The sequence below is a fragment of the Prinia subflava genome, chromosome 18 (genome assembly GCF_021018805.1).
Source record: "Prinia subflava isolate CZ2003 ecotype Zambia chromosome 18, Cam_Psub_1.2, whole genome shotgun sequence".
Lineage (NCBI taxonomy): Eukaryota > Metazoa > Chordata > Aves > Passeriformes > Cisticolidae > Prinia > Prinia subflava.
The window spans coordinates 5,244,603-5,264,958 of NC_086264.1; the positions used below are offsets into that span (position 1 = coordinate 5,244,603).

Consider the following 20,356-nt stretch of genomic DNA (forward strand, 5'->3'; position numbering starts at 1 on the left):
TGCTCTCTCTCAAACCTAAAAGTATCAAAAGCTTCATCTGCCTTTGACTCCTACTCTCTCTGGTGTGGTGAAATGATAAATTTTACATATGTAAACTGGGAAAATGGCTAATTTGAGAGTAAAAAATATTTTTCCTTAATTCTTACTGTCATTGCCAGGACCACTACTAGCCTAATTGTAGCAATGCAGGCCTAGCTCCTGGCTGGACAGATCTTGTAGGAAGTTGCTGCTGTCCTCTTCCAAGAGTGCCATGGTTGTGTGTGTTGAACTCATAGATGCAGCCTAAAGCCAGGGAGCCCGGGTAGGTTTCCACAGGCTCACCAAGACACCGCAGTGGCCCCAGGGCCCTAGTTAAATGTTAACTGCTGCCAGCAGTGTGTCTGCAGGGCAGTGAGCAGGTACTAGTGGCTGCAAGTTCAGCATGCTCTAATTGGCAACACTAACCTGCCTTGGCATGCTCTCAGGTGTCTGTTTCACCTCGTTACAGCTTGCTTCGGGACTGCTGCATGTTCCCTGTATTTTTGTTGTCTTAAGTGTAGTGGAGGTAATTTTGTAGGCTTAACCCTTTCTAACTATGAATTCTCCTTTATTCTTTTAAAATATTCTGAGACAGATATGTTGTTTGCTTTTGCCCTTAAAATTCAAATGAGCAGTCTGTCTTACATGAGCCGTACGTTTTGGAGGCATTCATAGCTGGTTTAATTATTCCCATGCTGTTTGCTGTGACTCGGAAGTGGAAATGCCCAGTGAGCTCATATTAACTTTTGAAATCCTGACATGTTAATGCACTACCTACTTAAGTGCTTAATTAGCATAGTAACTAAGTAACTGGGCTTCGAGTAAACTGCCTGAGCTGGCATCCTGTCAGGGGTAGGAGGGGCACTGTTAGTGGCTGCTTGATTGTCAGCGAGTGAGGTGTTTCTGATAGAGAGAGGGTTTTCTCTCCGGGTTAATGAAGACTGCAAGGAAGTCAGCAAATGTGGCTGCTGGGCTGGCAGCTCCCAGGTAGGAGCAGGAGCTGTAGGACACCAGAGGGATTATTCCATCTGCCTCCCTACCTACCAGCTGTGCTGTTGGACGAGCACGGGGGCACACAGGTGCTGTGCTGGTGCTGGGTTTTTCACTTCTTGGGACTCTGTGCCAGGTTTCCTTGCTGCTGCTGTTGCTTCTACACCATTCAGAGGCTCTGTTCCATGTTAGATTAGGGAATATCCCATTGGACAATTGGATTTAATGGAGCTGAACTTCATTGTGACAGTTGTCATTGCGGTCTGTTGCTACTTTGCTGTGGAGTCTTGTGTCATTGTGAGCTTTAGGCCGGGGAGCCACAGAGGATTGCACCACTGCTGTGGTGACCAGTTCCCAGTCAGAATTGGGCAGAATTTGTGTACAAGAGAGTCTGCATGAAACTGCCTTGAAGGTGGCAGAAGAATTTGTTTCTCACCAGTTTCCACCTAAACTGGACACTTCATAAAGGCCTCACGTACGTGTTTAAAAGGGTTAGTGTGTTAGAATTAAATTGTCTTGATAGAAATTTATCCAGCTGTGGTGCCTTACACACCCCTCAAATCCTGTTTAACCTCCTAAATAGTTATGTAATGCCTTGGCCTTGTGTGTAGGGGAGAATTTCACCCGGTGTGAACAGGTCTAAAGAACGTGTGTGATCTTGTGAAGTAGGTAACACATAGGGGTGACTTAATCCTCTGCTGAAATACAGCCACAGCAAACACCTTCCCACTTCCAAGAGGAAATGAAGAGAAATATCCAAATATCCACTTGAAGACTGAAGACATGCTTTTAGCAAGGGAACTATAATGACAGAAATAGCAATCCAACCAGGATACCTGCTGCTGTAGAGTAGTGTCTCTCTTCCTGGGTTTCCTCCTCAGCAGGACATATTACATTTGTCTCGCTTGCGTGAGGAGCCTGGGATCGCTTCAAGATGGTGGAGTTGCTCAGCGGGAATGTTATGTGCCACTACGTTTCCTGTTCAAATGCATTTCCTCCTGTTATTGACTGACAAGAAGGAGGAAGGGAATATTTCAGAAAGACTGGAAATGAGCTTTAGACAGCTGCTTTCCAGATTGTAGAGAAAACAACTGTTTTTTTTTTTTTTTTTTTTTAAATTCTTCTCAGGAACATGCATTTGCCCACTGACACTGTGTAACACTCTAATCTCTCAGAGCTTTCTGAGGGGCAAGTGAAGAAAGGTGTGGGAGCTGCCTCAGCAGGAACTCTTGCAACAAACAAGGGTTAAAAATTGCCCAGAGAAAGTTGAAGATGACAACAATAAGCTCATGTGGTTATACCACAAGAAACTTACAGCCCTTATGGTTGGACTGAAACAAAAACCATTTTTGTCACTTTTCTCTCTGACTCCCTGTGGGAGCATGGGGCTATGGAAGGGCTGAATAAGGCGAGAGAGAGCATCTTCTTGTTAAGTGTTCTAGCTCTTTGGGTTGTGCCTTTAGTGTGGTGTTGTATCACTGTGAGGTTTTTTTGGGGGAGGGAGTTTGTTTTTTGGTTACTTGCAAAGGCCCTGTCTTGAAAACAGCTGTCTGCTGGACAATGGACTACTAAGCACGACAGGCTTGGAAATAGAAAAGAGTCTTTTGAACCAAAATGTGAAAATCCTGTGGTCTATGCAAGTGGAGGGGAGAAATGTGGAAATGCTAGGAGATCACATCAATCTCTGACATAGTCCTTTATCAAATGTCTTTTTCTTCTTTTCCTTTTTTTTTCTTATTTTGAAATGATTTAAAACTTTAATAGTTACTGAAGTGAGTTTGCTGTTGTGGTTTTGTTTTTTGTTTTTTGGTTTTTTTTCATAGGCAGTAGAAGAAGAAATGAAAAGCATTAACAGCCTTGCAAGGTCACTGGGACCTGAGCAGAATTATTAACCAGTTCTCTCTCTGTCAGGCACTCTGTATTCACTGTATCACAAGCTTGAAGCCAGACCTTATTTTACTAAGCAAAAAATGGTCCTTTTGTTGCTGTTTTTCCCCTAGTGTCATCTCCATGGTTGCCAGGGAAACCAGCGTGTATCCTTTCAGCATAGGTTATTGGGCCTCAGGAAGGAAGTGCTCCAGTGCTGGCCTGCTATTTTTATAGAACCGTTACATAATACAATCTATTAAAGCTTCCTCTCGGTGTTTTATGGCACAAAGGGGAAATTAAGTTTGATGACTCCTAAATGTTTGATGGAGGATGTCAGGTGACTTCTGGATTGTTTTGTGCTTGCCACATAGCAACAATATTTCTGTGTGCAATTCAAGAAGAACAAATATACATTAGCGCCCTGGGCAATATTTGCCTGCATGCAGATCACCAGAGGAAATTGAATTCTAAGCAGAGCAAGTACAAACAGTGTAAAAGTGCAGCATGCTATCAGCTAGGGAGAGTAAGATGGCAGAGTAGTTGATGTTTTGACAGAATAAGGAAAAGAGGCTTAGAGGGAAATATTTTCTTTTCCATATTCTATTCTACTGCACAGAAATCAGGAGGTGCCACAATCCATTGGCAATCACCATAAACATCCTCAACATGCATATTGTAGTAGCTCTTTACTGACACTGATTTCTCAGGATTTAGTGCCTGAACAGAATGGGGATTAAAGCTTTGGCATCACAAGCCTTGATTATTTTCAAGCAAGAGAAAACTATGTAGAGTCAGTAGTGTTGGTTATATGTGAAACTTGAACAGCTCCCATATATATATTCCCCTCCTAGGTATGTTTCACATGCATACAGACTGTTCAGAGATATATTTAAAAATTAAGAGTCCTGGGTTGAATACCTGGCCAGAAAGAAATCTCTGCTCAGAGACTGAGGGCTCACAATTCCTTCAGCTCCTTCTTGTCAAGGTCATGTTGACACTGTGTCTTGACTGAGCTGTAGCTCCAAGTGAAAAGGTTTAGCATGCAGATGAGTTGCAGCGAAACAGCATTACTGCACAGCACTTGCTCCAGGGGAATTGTGCACGTGCTTGCACTTGGCCTACACCAAATATGAGATAATTCAAGCCAGATTAGCCATCAGTGTCTGTTCTTTGTCTGTTGCACGTAGAAATGTATGATTTTCATAAGTTTGTAGTTGCCAGTATGACAACTGTGTTGTACTTCAGCCAAGATTTAACATGGATCTGGAGTTTCTAGTATCGATGACACACAACCAGAGGTAGCTTTGTGCTGAGTCCTCAGTGCTGTCCTTTGAAAGAAGGAAATAATGGGACTGTGAGTGGCAGGGTTGCAGATGTTTTGGGAAGAATAGGAAAATATCCTTCTAAAAACCTTAAAGTGTGGTGGACTAGACTGCCTCCTGATCTTTACTGCTCACGAAAGAAAAATGTCATTTCCCCTTGAAAATTAAAGCTGCCAAGAGACTATAACTTAATTTCTATGCAAGCAGAAATCCTATTAAAGCTGAAAATTGCAATTCAAACGCTTGCATTTACAGAAGCAGCTTCCATGATATTGTACTGCTCTGGAGGGAGATTCATCGCTGTTTTTAACTGTCCCTGTTTATTTCAAAGGTGGCACTGCTCTTCCAAAACAGCAGGCAGCAGGGGAAGAATTTTCAGCTGCTTGTAACCCTTTGCAAGTAACAGAAATCCTTCTGTGCCTGTGAAGTCTATTCCACACCATTCAAGGAGGATGAAATGATGATGAGATGATCCCTGCTGGGGGAATCACTTGGTGTGACTAGGTGAAAACAAAAAAAAAAGTTAAAAAAACATAAGTCTTGATGCTTTGCTCCTGAGAAATAACAAGAGTTTGGTTAATAACAAAAAAAGAACTGCATTTTTGACTGGGAGGTTATATAGGACCCAGAGGATGCAAGATTTTACATGTCCCAAAGGAGGGGTGGAGGAGGAACCAGAGCTCAATACAGTTTTACTAGGCTCCAGTCAGCATGTGTGCAGAACACTGCTGTAAATCCATGGCCATGATTTAACGTGAAGATTAGAGCTTGCTAGGAATTGTCCAAGAAAACATTTTTTTCATCAAAATGTTTCATGGAAACTTGTCGCTTTGGATGAAACTTTTGCGTGGAAAAATTTCTGTGATCTGGCACCAGGTTCCTGTAGAAAGCCAGAGCAGAGAGCTCAGAATAGCCAATACCCCGGAGGGTAAAGCTTTTCCTGGGAATGCAGGAGATGTGCCTGCCAAACATGAGGTCTTGATTCTCAGGTTCCTGTTCCTTCACTGTTACAAGCTCTGACTACTGGGCTTTTGGCTGTCCTGTGTGGATGCCTCCTTTTCATAGGAGAGATTGGAGGATACCTCTCCCAGTCTGTCTCCTCTTTTGTGTCCTGGCGCAGAAGAATTTGTTATAATCCTAAAAATGTTAGCAGGACAAGAAACATGCTTCCCACCCTGTCCTGGGGTAATGCATTTTGACATGTTCCCACCATATGCAGTTTCTATTGTCATGTGGCATGTTTGTAGGCAGTGGGTCAGACAGGATTCAATCTTCCCAGTCCTGATCACTCAGACTGGTGGCCTGACTGGAGAAGGTGGGTGGTTACCCTTCTACATCGCTGCTTGGACTGCCTCTCCCCTGGAACTCATCTCTGTCAGGACTATTTCTTAGCCAGATTCAGTCTGGACCAGACACTTCAAACAGGCCTCCAGACACTCACCTAATCTCAGTTTTGAAAGTTTTTGTATTTTACTCTAATTTCTGGTGTAAGTCATAACTCCTCAAAGGAGCAGGCTATGGAGAACCTGAGCTAGGTGACTAGTTTAGCTCCACCAGGTGATAATTTGTCTTGATCCTTTTAATTAATCCCTAATTTAAATAAAGTGGAACAACTTTAGGAGAAGGTCCTGAAGTATCTTTCTAGCCTCTCAGGTATGACCTTCCTTGGGTAAATAGTAGACCAATTTGAATCCTCTCTGATCTGGAAGACATAACAAATAATGTTATCTTCAATTAGTTGCTCTTTTCCCACTCCTTTCCCAGAGTCATGTCTCTGATTTGAGACAACTTCTTAAAACCACAATTAGCTTACAAAACTTTTGGTATTGATGAAGAAGTAATTTCTGAAGAAAACTGAACTAATGAGCATATGCATTTTAATGCTCCTGGTTTTGTGCTGTTCAGAATGAAAATGCCCAGTGAAGAGGGAGTGAGGCAGCAAAGGAGACTGGAGAAGATACTTCCTGTGTTTGCTTTGAAAGCAGTGATGTATAAAACTCCTTGTTTGTTTTCAGAAGGAACCTCTGGAGAAAAACAACTGTGGGCAAGAACGTGCAAAATGTAGAGCTAGAATTATCTGACTTTGCCCTGTCAAATGTTAAGCCAAACAGGAAGGTTTATTTTTCTCCCTTCTTTTTTTCTTTTGGCAACTACTTCCCCAAGCTTCCTATGGGGTGGAAATGGGCAATAAATAGCAGGGTATCTAATGGCATCATTCCAGGCCTCCCAGCTACTGGCGTTGGCAAGGAAATGGCTTTCCTTTTGCTTCCTTCTTATTTTTAGAGCTCTGAGTTTTCAGGGGGTGGAGGGAGGGTCAGCTATTATCAGTGAGAGTCAAACCACAGTGGCTGCCTTCCGCAGGGCTCTCACCGCCCTGCCAAACTGGAGGAAGTTGGGCTCATATAATTCACACCGCCAGTGGTTTTGCCTTGTAAGCAAGACTTCCTTTAAATCTAAAATACATTCACATGCACGCAAAGCTGAACCCTTTTGTTCCTATAGGACCCCTGCTTTAAGTATGTCCACATTTTTGTCTTCTGACCTCTCTTCTTTTTTTTTTTTTCTCTTTTTTTCTTTTTTTTCCCCCACTGCCACTTCTTCAAGTTTAAAAATGCTCACTGGAGAGATGAATTGCAAACAGAACCAATGTTGCTCTTGGAAAAGTTGCTCAAAGAACAAGCCCTGGAGAACAACAGGCTGCAAAAACAGTCTTCTCTGTGATTTGATGACTTCCATATAACAATGATCTTCTCCAAAATTCTATTTTGAGCTTGGTGTATTTGAAGCTGGTTTTTCTTTTTTTTTTTTTTTTAAATATCAGTCATACAAACTGTAGAAAATACAACTGTATTTATTAAAAATCAAAGGGATTTGTTTGTCATGAGATGATAAAAAGAACTAAAAATACCAAAGGCTGTTTCCAAGTTTCAGAAATAAAGCTTTTTCTCAGAAGTAAAGCTTTTTCTCTTGTGAAACTTTAGACACAGTTCTTAGTTTTTGCACAGGATGCTTGATTTTCATTTTAAATTTGTAAGTCAGGTTAAATAATTCAGAATTTATTCGCACATGATAGGCTTATATATGATAGGCTTATATTTTTATTCGGCTGTGGAGCAGAGCTTTAATCTAGAGAAGTTCAGCTTGGTTTTGATTTTGACATGGACATTTCAAACACCCCCATTTCCACAAACTTCATATGAGAACACTTTTTTTCTGCCCTTTGTTGCATATCTTGGGCTTAGAGCAACCATGGCTGGAAGCTTTGATCTACAAGAAGTGCCCTGGTTGCTCCTTCCCCAGAGAGGACTCGGGTATACCAAATTCCTTCTGAAAGCTTTTCCAAGGTTATCTCCTGGCTGTTGGTCTCAGGGAAGGGTCTAGCATCCATCTTGTAGTAGGGGGTGCTGTGGAGATACCTTGGTCTGGACTGTATTCCTCCAGGTTGTATGCAAATAGAAGCTCTGAAATTTCTCCTGGCAAAGGATAGACTGATTCCCAGGCCAGATTTATAACTTTACTTGAAGCCTTGAGGCACAATGCAAGGCATGATACTCGATACCAGAGGAATGGGTAAGGGAAAACCATAGCAGAAATATCTGCTTGCACATGTTCAAATTCTGTTGGTCCAAGTTGCACCATGGAGTTTAATCACAGTAGGAATCTTTCAAATGTGGCCTTGGTGGTTTCTGAAGAAAAAATTCATAGTCATGAAGATGTGTCCAGGTGGTTTGCTAAGTCTGTGCTAACTGATCTAGCCCCTTGGGCATGTGTCAGTCTGGGATTTGGCAAGACCTTAGCTGAAGTACAGTATTTTCTAATCACGTGGTTTTAGGAGAATGGTTCAATAAACCACAGTACCTTGTTGTTTCCCATAGTTCCTGATGCAAAGATTGAGGAGGACCCCAGGACTGGCCAGCCTTGAAAATTGTGATGCCAGATTGATAGTGTAGTAATGTGGGAACGTAGACTTCAGCCAATGAGTTTTACATAATTTGCATTTGAACTCCCATAGAGGTTCAGTTTGGACCTGAGCACAGGGACATTTCTGCTCTTGTGTTGTGATACTTTTGTATAAGGCTATACATTCTATTCAGTGTGAGTTAGTTTTTTTGCCAGATAAAAACATCATCAGCTATAAACAACTAGGACTATTGCCACAAAACAACGATTTATTACTATTATTTTTATTTTGATGACAAAACAAAGACTCCTCAAACAGATTAAAGAACCTTGGTTACCATGTTTATCCTGAGACCACTGAATATGTGCTGTAAAAAATCTCTGTAGCCCAAGTGCCACTTCGATTTCTGGAAGAATGCAATCTAATTACTCTTTCTTTTCACTAAAATTCTCCTATTTGTCCAGTTTTCTTGGTTGAATTGGGTTCCAAGAGGACCTCTTCTCCATGCAGTTTGATTCTATGAGTAGGTAAGCATGATAAATCCATTATAAACTTGCTTTACACTCAACTTACAATGTTCTGCTCTTTAGAATGTATTAAAGGCAGGATTTAATAGTCTTCTGTCCTTAATTCTCATTCATATCCACTCTATAATAGTCTTTTGGAAAGTTTAAATTGACTTTTATTACAGAATTTGCAAGTGTCTATAGTGAAATATTGCTTCTATCAAAGCCTCATTTATGACATCAAGTTTCTTATAATAGTGAGATTTATTTGACATATCTTTAAAGGTTTAAGGGCTCTTCCCCCCTTCCTTTTGTCCCCAAGAGTCCTGGTTTACTGGTATAAGGCATGATGTTTCCTGAGTGATAACATTAAATGTATTATCCTCCTGGTTTGTTTGACTAGGAATTGTGATAGAGAAACTCTTTTGGAAGTACCTAATAAATTGCTTATTGCTGAGATGAGGAGACTTGGGCTAAACCATGTTTAGGGATAAAGCATATTTTTGGTATCTGTGGACCAATCTGAAATATGGTGCAATTTGTTAAGTGATTACCTGGCTAATTTTTTGCAAACATGAGGTGCATATTTTTCAGCATAGATTAATAAAATGTGATCTTACATAGGAACATCCAGCTTTCTGTAGAATATTGATAAGCACAAGGATAAATACAAGAATAAGTGACTTAACTATGGCTGCTGAAATAAGTAATCTCTATATAGTGAGCACTTTAATGACCTTCAGGGTGAAAATATTTACTGTTTCAAAACAAAGCAAGGAAAAATAGTTATGATTTTTCTCCCCTATTGGGATGACCTGAGCATATTCCATAAAACAATATTTTACAGAACATATAACTTGTCATGCAACTGTTAAATCTCTTTTAAATATATATATATATTTGCCTTCTATAAAAACTGCATAAACTGCTTTCTGCATATCCATCACAGTTAGTTAGGTTCAGATATTTACCACAGGTATCATTTGGTCTTCTAATAGGCACAGTGAGACTTTGAGGGAAGTACTGTGGAAGATGATTTATTTTCACATCATTTAATGCCACAGTCTTTATCTTTCCTTAGAAACAGGGCCTGGATTTTCTCCAAGTGGAAATTTTCTACTAAAAGGTGAGACTTAAACTGTGGTTAAGGAAGCAGCAGGGGAAAGAACATAAAAATAATGTGGCCAAATCCTCAGCGAGGTAGCTCCATTAGAGCTGGTGGGATTTGATCACTGAGAAATTGTCCCATTAACAGTAAGTCCCAGCCCAGCATGTGTTTGCTCTGAAGATCCTATCCTGCTGTGAAGTTGCTGGGCCAAGACATTTGGCTACCTCCAACACTCAGCTGCAGTTTGGGGTGTCTTGGACATTAATTTATCAAAAAAGAATAGGGATCCATGAAATTGGGATCTGTGTTAGGGAGTAGACACAGAGCAGTTTCTTGCTCTGATTTTTATTATCTTACCCCATTTTCAGTTTGCTAGTTTTGATGGAGGTTTGTAGGCTGGGGTTGCAAGCAAAATGGAGGTAAAAGTTGCACTGAGGAGATCAGACAAATCTCATTTTAAAGTGTTAAAACTTATAGATTCTGGTTTGGACAATTTTTGTCAGTTATGTTTGAAAACTACCAGGTACTAAAGGACATTTCTGTCACCTGAAGGAATACAAATATCTTCTGATAGATAATAAATCTGACTGGCAATTACTGTGTTTGCATCCTATATATATTTTTTTCACCTTCTTTAAAAGTGGAACTACTCAAAGATCTGGAAACTCCTGTATACAGCACCTTTGTGTGAATTTTTCTTCTCTTTCCCTATAATAAGAAACAAAGACAACCCTTGGGTGTGTCCAGAGATCTCAGTGACCTGAAAACAGAGCAGATTTATGCTGCTGTAATTTATTTGAAGCCTTGTCATCTGCCTTTAGTTTTGCAGAGAGATGCTAATCTCCTCAGATTTTGTGTACTGTTAGTACTTGTAAAAAGCTGTCCAAAATGTTGGTATCAGCATTGTTCCATGACATTTACAATGAAAGTTTCAAAACATATTTGCACTAGTTTAGAATAAGTTTTACAAATTGATTTCAACCTTTGCAAGTAATACTATGAAAAAAGCCCAGGATAAATATTTAGAATTTTGATTCTTGGAGGTGAGCAGTACAATGTGAACCGAGTGTGTAATAATAAGTAAGAAGGTAGAAGTCCTGTGTGTTGAAAGGGACTTTTCCTGTGAGGCTGGTTGGTTAATTTGGTCAAAAGTCTGTGGGATGGGAGAAATAACACTTTCTGATGAAATAAAAAACTTGTATGAAAACTTTCCACTTGGGTTGAATTTCTAGTCTGTCTTCAAAAAACACTAGAACTTACTGAACTGAGGAGAGGGCTTAGTTGCCAAAACCAAACAAAATTTAACTCTGCATGTAAACTGGAAACTCCGATTAAATTGGAAATTGTTCATTTTCCTAAAATGCTTTTGTGTGGGCTGGGAAGTGGGGGTATAATTTCCTGACCAGCTCTAACACAGGCTTGCACTGCTGCTGCTTTTTATACTTGCAGGCTGCCGGAACTGGTGACTAAGGTTTCGCTAATAGTGCAAATTCTATGAGCTGGTTGTTTGTGAGCATGTAATTGACCTTTGCTGGCAAAGTGATGTGGAGATAAGGAAAGGGAAAGGATAGATTTCAAGTCACTTCTTTTCTCCAGCTCGGAGGGACACACACCAGTGCTGCCTCTTGTTTTAGAAATCCTTTAGGTGCCGTTTGTAGTGATTATTTCAGTAGCACATAAGGCAATTGCATGTCTAACAGTGCCTGCTTCATTGCACAGGTACCAACACAAAGTTATTCAGCAAACACCTGTAGAGCTGAGGAGGCTCCTTATCTGCAGTGATGATAGTAAACATACACTTTTATGCAGACAAGCTGTGCCCCTAATTCCTTACTATCCATGGATTCAAAGCAGGTTTTCCTGAGCAGTCTTCAGGAGATGAATGAAAGAAAGATATGGAGCAAACCAAATTTCTCACTGCTTGCCACATTATTTGTATTTTCTTAGAAAGTGGGATTTCCTCCCATGTAGAAACTATGAATTTATAAATGGCAGATGGGGTGAAAAAAGTTGAGACAATTTTTTTCAATCCAGTTAGGGATGTATATGCACCTTAGGTTCTGAACCTAAATTTCCAGCTTGATTTGCACCACCCTAAATTTGGTAATATCAAATGAAAACTTGGTTTTGTAGGGGAAAAAGATCTTACTTGAATGTTAGCAATCATGGCAATTTCCATATAATTCCTGACTTTGTCCAGTTACTTGATGTAGCTGAATGACACCAGAGTTAAGTGTAAAGCTGCCAAGCAAGCAGTTGCATCTGTGCTTTGAAAGATGGTGGTTTCCAGTTTGGTAGATGTCACTGAGACTGAGAAATGCTGCTGTTTACAAAGGGGAAGGGAGGAAAGCTTCTGCTGCAGCCATTTGTTATCTTAAATACTCCAAATCCTTCTCAGCTGTGGAGCAGCCAAAGATCCAATTCTACCTTCCCATAGATTTCTTTGTAAATTCTCCATCCATGGCAGCATCCACAGTGGCTCCAGTGGCTGAGGGAAGTGTGTGTATTACTGCCAGGTGGCAGCCTTGGTATTGTGTCATATCCCTAGCCGATCTGGCTCTTTTATGCTCAGTTTATGGATTTTTTTGGCAATAGGTCCTGAAGCCAGTGTGTATTGTACCAGAGGAGCTTTGGTTTTCCTTCCATAGCAGGAAAGATCCAAGCATCTCTTTGGAGTGAGAAGAGGGAAGGACAATTCTGAGGTGCTGAATGTCCTTTGCCTGTGTTGAAGTCAGCAGTGGCGGTGCCTTCCTTGTGCTTGTAGGACTGTGCCCAGAGAGCGATTTCATTTCAGCGTGGCAAAGGTAGGAAGTGAGAACAGGCTGTTTTTCTCATTGTGTTTATTCAGCCGTCTCTCGTTTCTGAGGACCGGGTTCAGGAGCAAGGTACCGCGCAGTCAGCTTCTCAACTTGCTGATGCTTGCACTCGCCTTCCCCTGTGACTCATTCCAAACACATCTCGTTCATTCAGGAGGGTAATTTTCTATTTCCACTTTGGTGCACTTCTCCTCCTCCTCCTCTGCCCTCTCCTTCCAAATCTAAAATGTTCTGTCAGCTGCTGTTTATCTGATGGTTCAAATGTCCATGCTTGGTTTCTTTCTCCCCGTCGCTACGGTCTCTCCTTCCGTTCCAAAGGCTGTTTTAGTTGTCATTTCTATTCCCCTGTCAGCAGCATTCTTCATCGTCTTTGGCTCAGGCAGTCTGTCTACATCGTTTTCTTTAGAGGTGTTTTTGTGCTAAATGAGTGCCTCCTAGGAAGCCCAATGTAGCATAGCATAATTAAGTGACAATATATGAGGTGCCAGTCCTTTACCAGGCAGTTAATGACTGGCTGGAAGATTTACAGGCATGAGGTAGAGTCAGAGGATATTTACCACTCCAGCCTGCAGTTAAATGATAGGTAGAAGAATTTGAATGCTCCCATTTTCCAAGGAAACACTAATTTAAACTTTGCTAGTGGTCAGCTTATTTATTTCTGTATTAAATTGAACAAATCCAAATTTGTTCAATTTAAATTCCAAGCTTATCAAGATTGGAAGATGTTGCACGATAACATTGCCCTTGGGAAAGGGTATCCTGTGTTGTCTTAATGAGGTGGGGAGTGGCAGCAGGCTTGATTTTAATTCCATATCTTCCACTAACTATGTGGCTACATCTGGGAAGATTTTACTTGGGGTTCTCACAGTTTCCTCTCGTCACTGCTTTAATTGTATTGTAGTGTACAGTCTTGATCTTTGCAAAAGCCACTGTATTCTCTATCCCTTGCGCCTACAAGCTCTGCCTTAGCAGTGTGCTCTGGAGGCTGTGCCTCCTGCTTCATGATCCATGTCCTGATGCCCCAGGAAGGACAAGAAAAGTGTTCCCTTACCACTGCCTCTGTCATCTTCAGATTCCACCTTCCTCTGGCCACAAGTCATTGCTACAGCTCTCTGGCAATCTTTCACAGCTTGTAGAAGTGGAGCATGGGATGTCAAAAATATGCTTTGTTATTTTTAAATGTCTAGATACACTTTAAATGGATAGGTGTATTCAATTCCCCATTTGCCCCTTCCCCAGCCCACATGGAAAGAAATATAAAGTTTATTTACCTTGGTTTGGATCTCACTTTACATATCTGAAATGTTTCCAGTGGGTTTTATACTTTTAAACATATTAAATATGAGTTTTCAAGGGTGAGTTTTGAGGGGTGAGTTTTGCCAGCAGGGCTTCTGGAAAGTGTGGGCATGTGGCACAGAGAACGCAAGCTGAGTGATATCTGTTCACATACATCTCTTTAAAAGATTAAGGGGAAAAACCACTATCTTTGGATCAATGTCTGCAAATTTATTCCAGGACAGGGTACCAAATCCCTCTACTTTTTTCTTTTTTTTTTCTCTAGCTCCCTTATGTTTCTACTAATGACTTGCTTTTTTCTCTTTTTTTTTTTTTTTCTTCCTTCCTCCCTCTTTTTGGTAGCAGATTACTGTGGCCACTAAGAGGTACTGTTGATACAGCTCTAGTTACCACAGTTTAGTTGCTGAAATAGAGATCTTTTTGTGTACTCTTTGCATATTTGAGCTGCTCTTTCATTGTATCCTTTTACTGGTTGTTGTTTTTGGTTTTTGTTTTACTATATTTTTGTTTTAAATGAGTAGGTTCTTAACATTAGCTTAAACATTCACTTAGCTTTATACCAGTCAGCTTGGTGCCCATGTACAAGGCAGGTGAATGTCAACACAGCTCCAATTTTCCTTCCTTTACTTCTGAGTGACAGTTTTTGGAGTTTTGCAGAACATGTTTGCATCAAGGGCTGCATTTGTTTTAGCAGTGAGGTGAGCACTCTTGGGTGCTGGGTTTTCCTGCCTCCCCCAGCTATGAAACTTCACCCTTGAGAAGGTTTTGTGGGATGTGCTAGGCTTCTCAGTGCACCTGTAGGGTTCCCCTAGAAACTAGCTAAGTACAAATTTGTTATTAAAATAAATTATTATTAAATTTGCCATAAGGTGTGTATTAAATATATCTTGGTGGTGTTTATACTGGGCACACCAGAGGTGCCTGGAGAGCGTTTCCTTGGTTTTAGTTCATCTTGATTCCTTTCTATTTGTGAAGTAGTCCACTTGAATCATGCTTGTTAAATTTATGATGTTTTATATTGAAGAGTATTACTTTTGTCTTCAAGTTTTCTCTGTGAGTTCTGTGTAAAAAAACCCACACCATAATCCACATGAATGTCTCCTGGAAATAATTCTGCTATGGGAAGAAGTTGGGATATTTTCCAAAAGTAGAGGTAAAGATTTGGTAAAAGTTTAGTAAACAGAGTTTTAGGAGGAAGTCTTTTCAGGTTTTTCAAGTGTCACTAACTTCCTATTGAAACATACTCCAGATCTGAATTCATGCTGGTGTTTAGATGTCAAAGTGCTACAGAGTCCAATGACAAAGTGGATTGCAGATTTCAGCTTTGGATGCTTTAGGAACCTCCTTTTTTACCCCCTTCTCCCATCTAATGTTTGTGGGTGTCTATATTTAAATAAAATTTTGTACTGTCAGCTCTTAAAGAAAGGATAAATTGCTGTAGATCTCTGCTTTCTCCCAAGCTCAACCTCTTTCTCCCATCAGTATATCCTGTGCCTTTTGCAATTGCTTTTCCACCTCACACTTTTCATTCCTTTAATTTAGCACCAGTCTACCTGCATTCATGTTGAGGTTGTCATATGCCATAATGGAATTTTTCCTTGATTTAACTGCGTGATCATGAGCAGCATCTGAACCTCCAGGGGAGTCAGACTCTCAAAGGAAGTGTGCCCAAATGCATGTCAATTTATTTGCCAAGTGTGTGCACGTGTGTATCGCTGCCCTCTCCTGCATGGAACAGGTACTGCTCCAAGATGTGCCTCAGGCCATTTTATGGAGGAACATAAGAGCTGCGTCAGCCTCCTGCTGAAGGAAAAGGGTCTTGTGATTTTAGCCTGGGAGATATTCCTATGAAGCCCGGGGTGCCTATGGTGAGCCCTTTAGAGACAGCATGGCCAGATCTGAAATCCAGAGAAGTTCAGTGCATGTTTCCACAAAATTAAGAGTCTTTTGAACAGCACTCATTTCTAGTTGTAGCTGAAAAGGGCGTTCGGGAATCCGGGTGCTCTTCATTACTTTCTGGAAAATTTGCTATTTATTGCCATATGTCTATAGGGCATTGTTGAAATTGACTGAGTCATGGTGCCTGGAAATGTCAGGAGGCATATTGAGTAGCAACACAAAGTTCGGGGTAATCACAACAGAAGCAGAAATTCTGTTTAGTTGTGAGGTTATGAACACAACAGCTGTGCGAGAGCCACAGGGCAGGGAGCTCCTCGATGGCAGTGCCAAGCTGGGACCAGATGGCGTGTGGGATTGGTAAAGGGTATGAAGTCATCTGCCTGTAGGTTATGAATTCAAGTGCAGCTCAGGATGTTAAGCTGGCTAAAATACATGCTTGTCTGCAGCCCCTTTGGTACAGAGTGTTTTGCAAATTGGTTTGCTTGTTTAGGGAATGAAGGTGGACTGTTTTACAACAACAGGCAGAAAAAAAGAAAGAAGAAAGGATGGGGAAAGATTTACTAATTTACTAATTTACTAGCACCAACTAGCATCCAGCATCCTTTGATTCCTTTGTCAAAAGATTCATTCAAGAGTGAAATGTAGGAGCTGAGATATTTTTAGCACAGAGTGTGCTCTTTCCCTTCTTTTAGGTCGGAATGTGGGAAATGGATATAATCAGGCTCCTAAAATTGAGACAAACTCTTGGTCATAGAATGAATCACAGAATGGTTTGGGTTGGAAGAGACCTTAAGGATCATCCGGTTCCAACCCTCTGCCATGGGCAGGGACACCTTCTGCTAGACCAGGTTGTTTAGTGTCCAACCTTGCCTTGGTCTATTTTATAATGTGTGAAATTAAACTTTTTCTGATCTATAAATAGATGGATATTCATAAATGAATGGATAGTTGAGGCTGGATGAAAGTTGTGGTGTTGGCAACTGACTTTTGATTGCAGGAGCTGTCTCTCCAAAGGCTGTATTCCCAGACAAGGGGGAAGGTAACATTAACACAGGATCAGATGGGAAATGTCACTTTGAATGGTTTATACCCTCAGTGTGGATTCATTGGTATGGGAGTAGAGAGGGGGTTGTTGATCCTTCTTCTCCTCAGATAAGCTTTAACAGGTTCCCATAGGATGTGTATGGTATTAAGGTGTGCTAGAGAGGTTCAATACTCTTCTGGGGTCACTCTGCAGCACTGGAGGCAGCCACCAGGGCAAAATGGGAGTGCAAAATGCCCTGTGGAGATTCCGTCTCCAAGGTCACATCTGGGCTGAGACTACACCGGCAAAGTACATGAGGTGGCCTTGGCTATAAGCTGTGACCTCTGAATTGGAAGTGGAGAATGGATGGAATGATCAGGAATTTAGGATGATGAGGGCACATTTGGAGTAGGTTTAATTGAGTAAGCCATTACCAAATGGCTTGTCTTGTCCAAGACTGACAGATAAGAGGCAGAAGGGTGATGGTTCAAAATGGGAGGGTGACAAAAATGTGGCAAAATGAACAACTTGCCTTAATCACTTTTAACTACAAAAACAGTCCTCTGTGATTCTTGCAAACAGCTGCCATCAAATTTGCATCTAGTCTGAGAGCCAGATGTTGAGGTTTGTAATCACAAACAATGAGATCAAGCAGCATGTCTTGTATCCTAAGTACCCTGCTAACCAAACCTGACTTGTGTGTTCATCAATTGTCTCTCTCTTTTTGAAATTTTTAAATTTTTTTGTTGTTATTATTGTTATTTCTTACTTTGTGCTTGTTTATCACGTTCTTACCTCAGTGTGTCTAAACTTAGTATTTTTTCATCTGACAGAGTTCTGCATCTAAAGTTTTGGGCAGTGATGAGTAGAAATTTAGGAAGCAAAAATAAATTGTTGATACCTTTGACACATTGTAAATGCCAATATTTTTTATTTTTCAGCTCAGACTTTTCAGTTGATGTAAGAGGATGGACTTGAAATGTCTTTAGCATGACCCCACAGATTAATCCAGGCATTTCAATGGTGCTTTTGTACATATTGTTAATATGGTCAGCTAATGGAAGTGAAGCAACTTAGATGAGTAAGTTCTGATCTCCGGAAGTTCATGGTGATTAAGCATGAGCAACTTGCAACTGAATAAGATGACATGAAATCTGATAAACAATGTGTTTGGTGTCACAATATTTTGTGAAATTTTACCATGGAGATAGTATAAAGTGATTCTTAGTTATATGTGTCTACTATGTGAATTCAGGATTGGTTTGTCTTTCACTTTATGTTGCTGTTTTCCACTTCATCTTACTGTTTTCATGTCTATCACTTGGAAAACACTTTTGCAAGGTGGATGATTGTGTATGAGGGACAGCTACTGAGAATCTAGGTGTGCCAAGCAAAGTGCCAAGAATTCCTTGATGAGATACGAGGGAGTAGGAGGGAAGAGATAAATAGAAAGAACTTTTCATGCCAGTTGACACAAATCTTTGTGCTGATCAGAACTCACAGAATCGAAAATCACACTGAGTTATTTAAAAGCAAGATTCCAGCTTCTCATGTTGCTGCTTATTTCATGCCACTTACACCTGTGCCTGTGTACTGAATTAGCGAGTATTTCCATGTATTCTGATTTGGTTTTTAGGAGGTAACTTTCTCAGTCTTTGGAGGGTTCATTTTTGGTTCTATAATGTGATTTCTGTATTTGAGAAGGTATGTACAATAAGGCTTGTATGACCAAATGTAGTTGCATTTCTTACTTGGGAGGATAACAACAATTTCCTTCCAATGATGGGGTTTCAATTTCTGACACATCAGCGAGTCACATCAAAAATGTTGAATGACAAATAAGCTTAAGAGACATGAACAGCATTTCTAAGGTTCTGAATGTAGAAATAGCAAACAGAGGCATAATCCCTCCTATTATGCTTGGGCCTTTGGAAACAGAACATGCCAGAAGTATCGCCTGCCTTTGTTTTTTGGCATGGCTAATAAATCACTCCAGTCAACTGGATGTTCCTTTGGAAGGTTACAGTAAATCATGGGCCTGGACATAAGCCAACATTTCCTTCGGTGAGGCAAATCTTAAAAGGTACAAAAAGACTGCTTTGGGCTGTTCTCAATTTTCTTGTGGACACTTTGAGTCTGCTTCCAAATGGGGGAGCCACAAGAGGGCAATGGGTCATTTATACAAAAGGGATGTAGCAATTCCCTCCCCCCCGATAATTCAATTAATTCCCTCAGACAATGGTAGAAAGTAATTTAAAAAACCCCAGCTGGATAAAAGCAGAGAGGTATAACCTGCAAGAGCTGTGCTCAGGTCTGCAGACTTGCTCACAGATCTATGTACTTGTTATTTGCTTAGTGGTTTTGGGAAAGTTGTTTGTGTTTATAGTCCGCTTCTTAAGGGAAGAAGTCTTCATTCTTGTATGTAGCTCTTGTGCTCCTGTGCTAGACCTATTATCAAGCTTACTGCACAATTGGCACTTGGAGTGTATCTGGATATACTCAGATCCAGATGAGAACTACTTACCCAGCTGCTCAATTCCACTGGTATTTCCCTCTTCTTCTCTTCCTTCTTTCCTCCCCATCCCTTTTATTTTTTCCCCCTTTGCTTTAGGGTTTGAACAAACTTTTTTGAAAAGGTTTGAAACATAGATTCTGAAGCCTGGTTTGTGATTATCCAGAAAAAAATATTCAAGTACTCAAGAAATGTACAGGCGTTTAATATTTCAATACTCTCTACCAAAGTAATATTTTCCCATTCTCTATGTCCACTGTATTAGATGAATAGAGGCAAACACAATGAGATACATTGCTGGACAAGAGTAGAAGTTTGGATTCTGACTAAATTACATGAATTTCCTTTGCCTATGAAGGTTGAACAGCTTATTTTTGCCAGAGGGGGAGGCAGTGTGAACATATAAAGGAGAGGTGGGATGTGAGCATGGGATAGGTCTTATGATCCTGCTCTATTTCTCTTCTTGTCTATAGTAAGTGCTGGTATGCCCCAATGACTTTTTGACATGTGCACATATGTGCAACACACAAAAAAGAAGATAAATGTCTCCTTCACCCACTTCTAGTAGTTTTAGAAATGACAGGGTGGCAACACATCTGTGGTACTGCTGACAGGGCAGTAACTGAGCAGCACTGTTGTGGAAGCACAATCTTCAGAGAATCCTGATCAAGTCTTAGGACTCATGACAGTTGCTAATTTTGGAAAACTTTCAGTGGAGCACTTAACAGCTCAGTGAACTTTGGTTTCATCTGTTAGTACTTACTTCCAGAAGCTAGCTTGAGTGAGAAAACAAAACCTTGCAGTCTCCTGCCCAGGACCGTGGCAGTGTGAGAGAGGGCTCTGCTCTGCTGGCTGGTGCAAAGTGAATGTGCTGGAAAACTGCAGTCATTGCAAGAGCTGAATCTCCATTTAGATAAAAACATATTTGTTAGAAACATGGAGCCTTCTCTGGTGGGTCCCAGCCTTGCTGTGTTTACTGATGTGAAGAAAAATCATTAAAAGATGTGGAAGCATGCATAGGAGTCTCTTGGTTATTGAGGTGGAAAGAAATATTTCTGTAGCTTTCAATGACCTTGTGAATTAAGCCTCATTCTA

The 20,356-nt window shown here is 40.6% G+C and overlaps 1 long non-coding RNA gene across 8 annotated transcripts in view; it reads left to right on the forward strand.

Moving 5' to 3' along the window:
* Window positions 1-226: 226 nt before the first annotated feature.
* Window positions 227-20,356, forward strand: part of LOC134559934 (uncharacterized) — a 163,036-nt gene continuing 142,906 nt past the window's right edge. For 2 of the 8 annotated variants that reach the window (XR_010082628.1, XR_010082630.1), the window contains exon 1: window positions 227-1,005. This is a non-coding gene — a long non-coding RNA (uncharacterized LOC134559934). Of the gene's footprint in view, window positions 1,006-12,279; window positions 12,519-20,356 lie in introns of those variants that run through there. The other 6 variants (XR_010082634.1, XR_010082635.1, XR_010082627.1 and 3 more) reach the window with 4 other exon arrangements.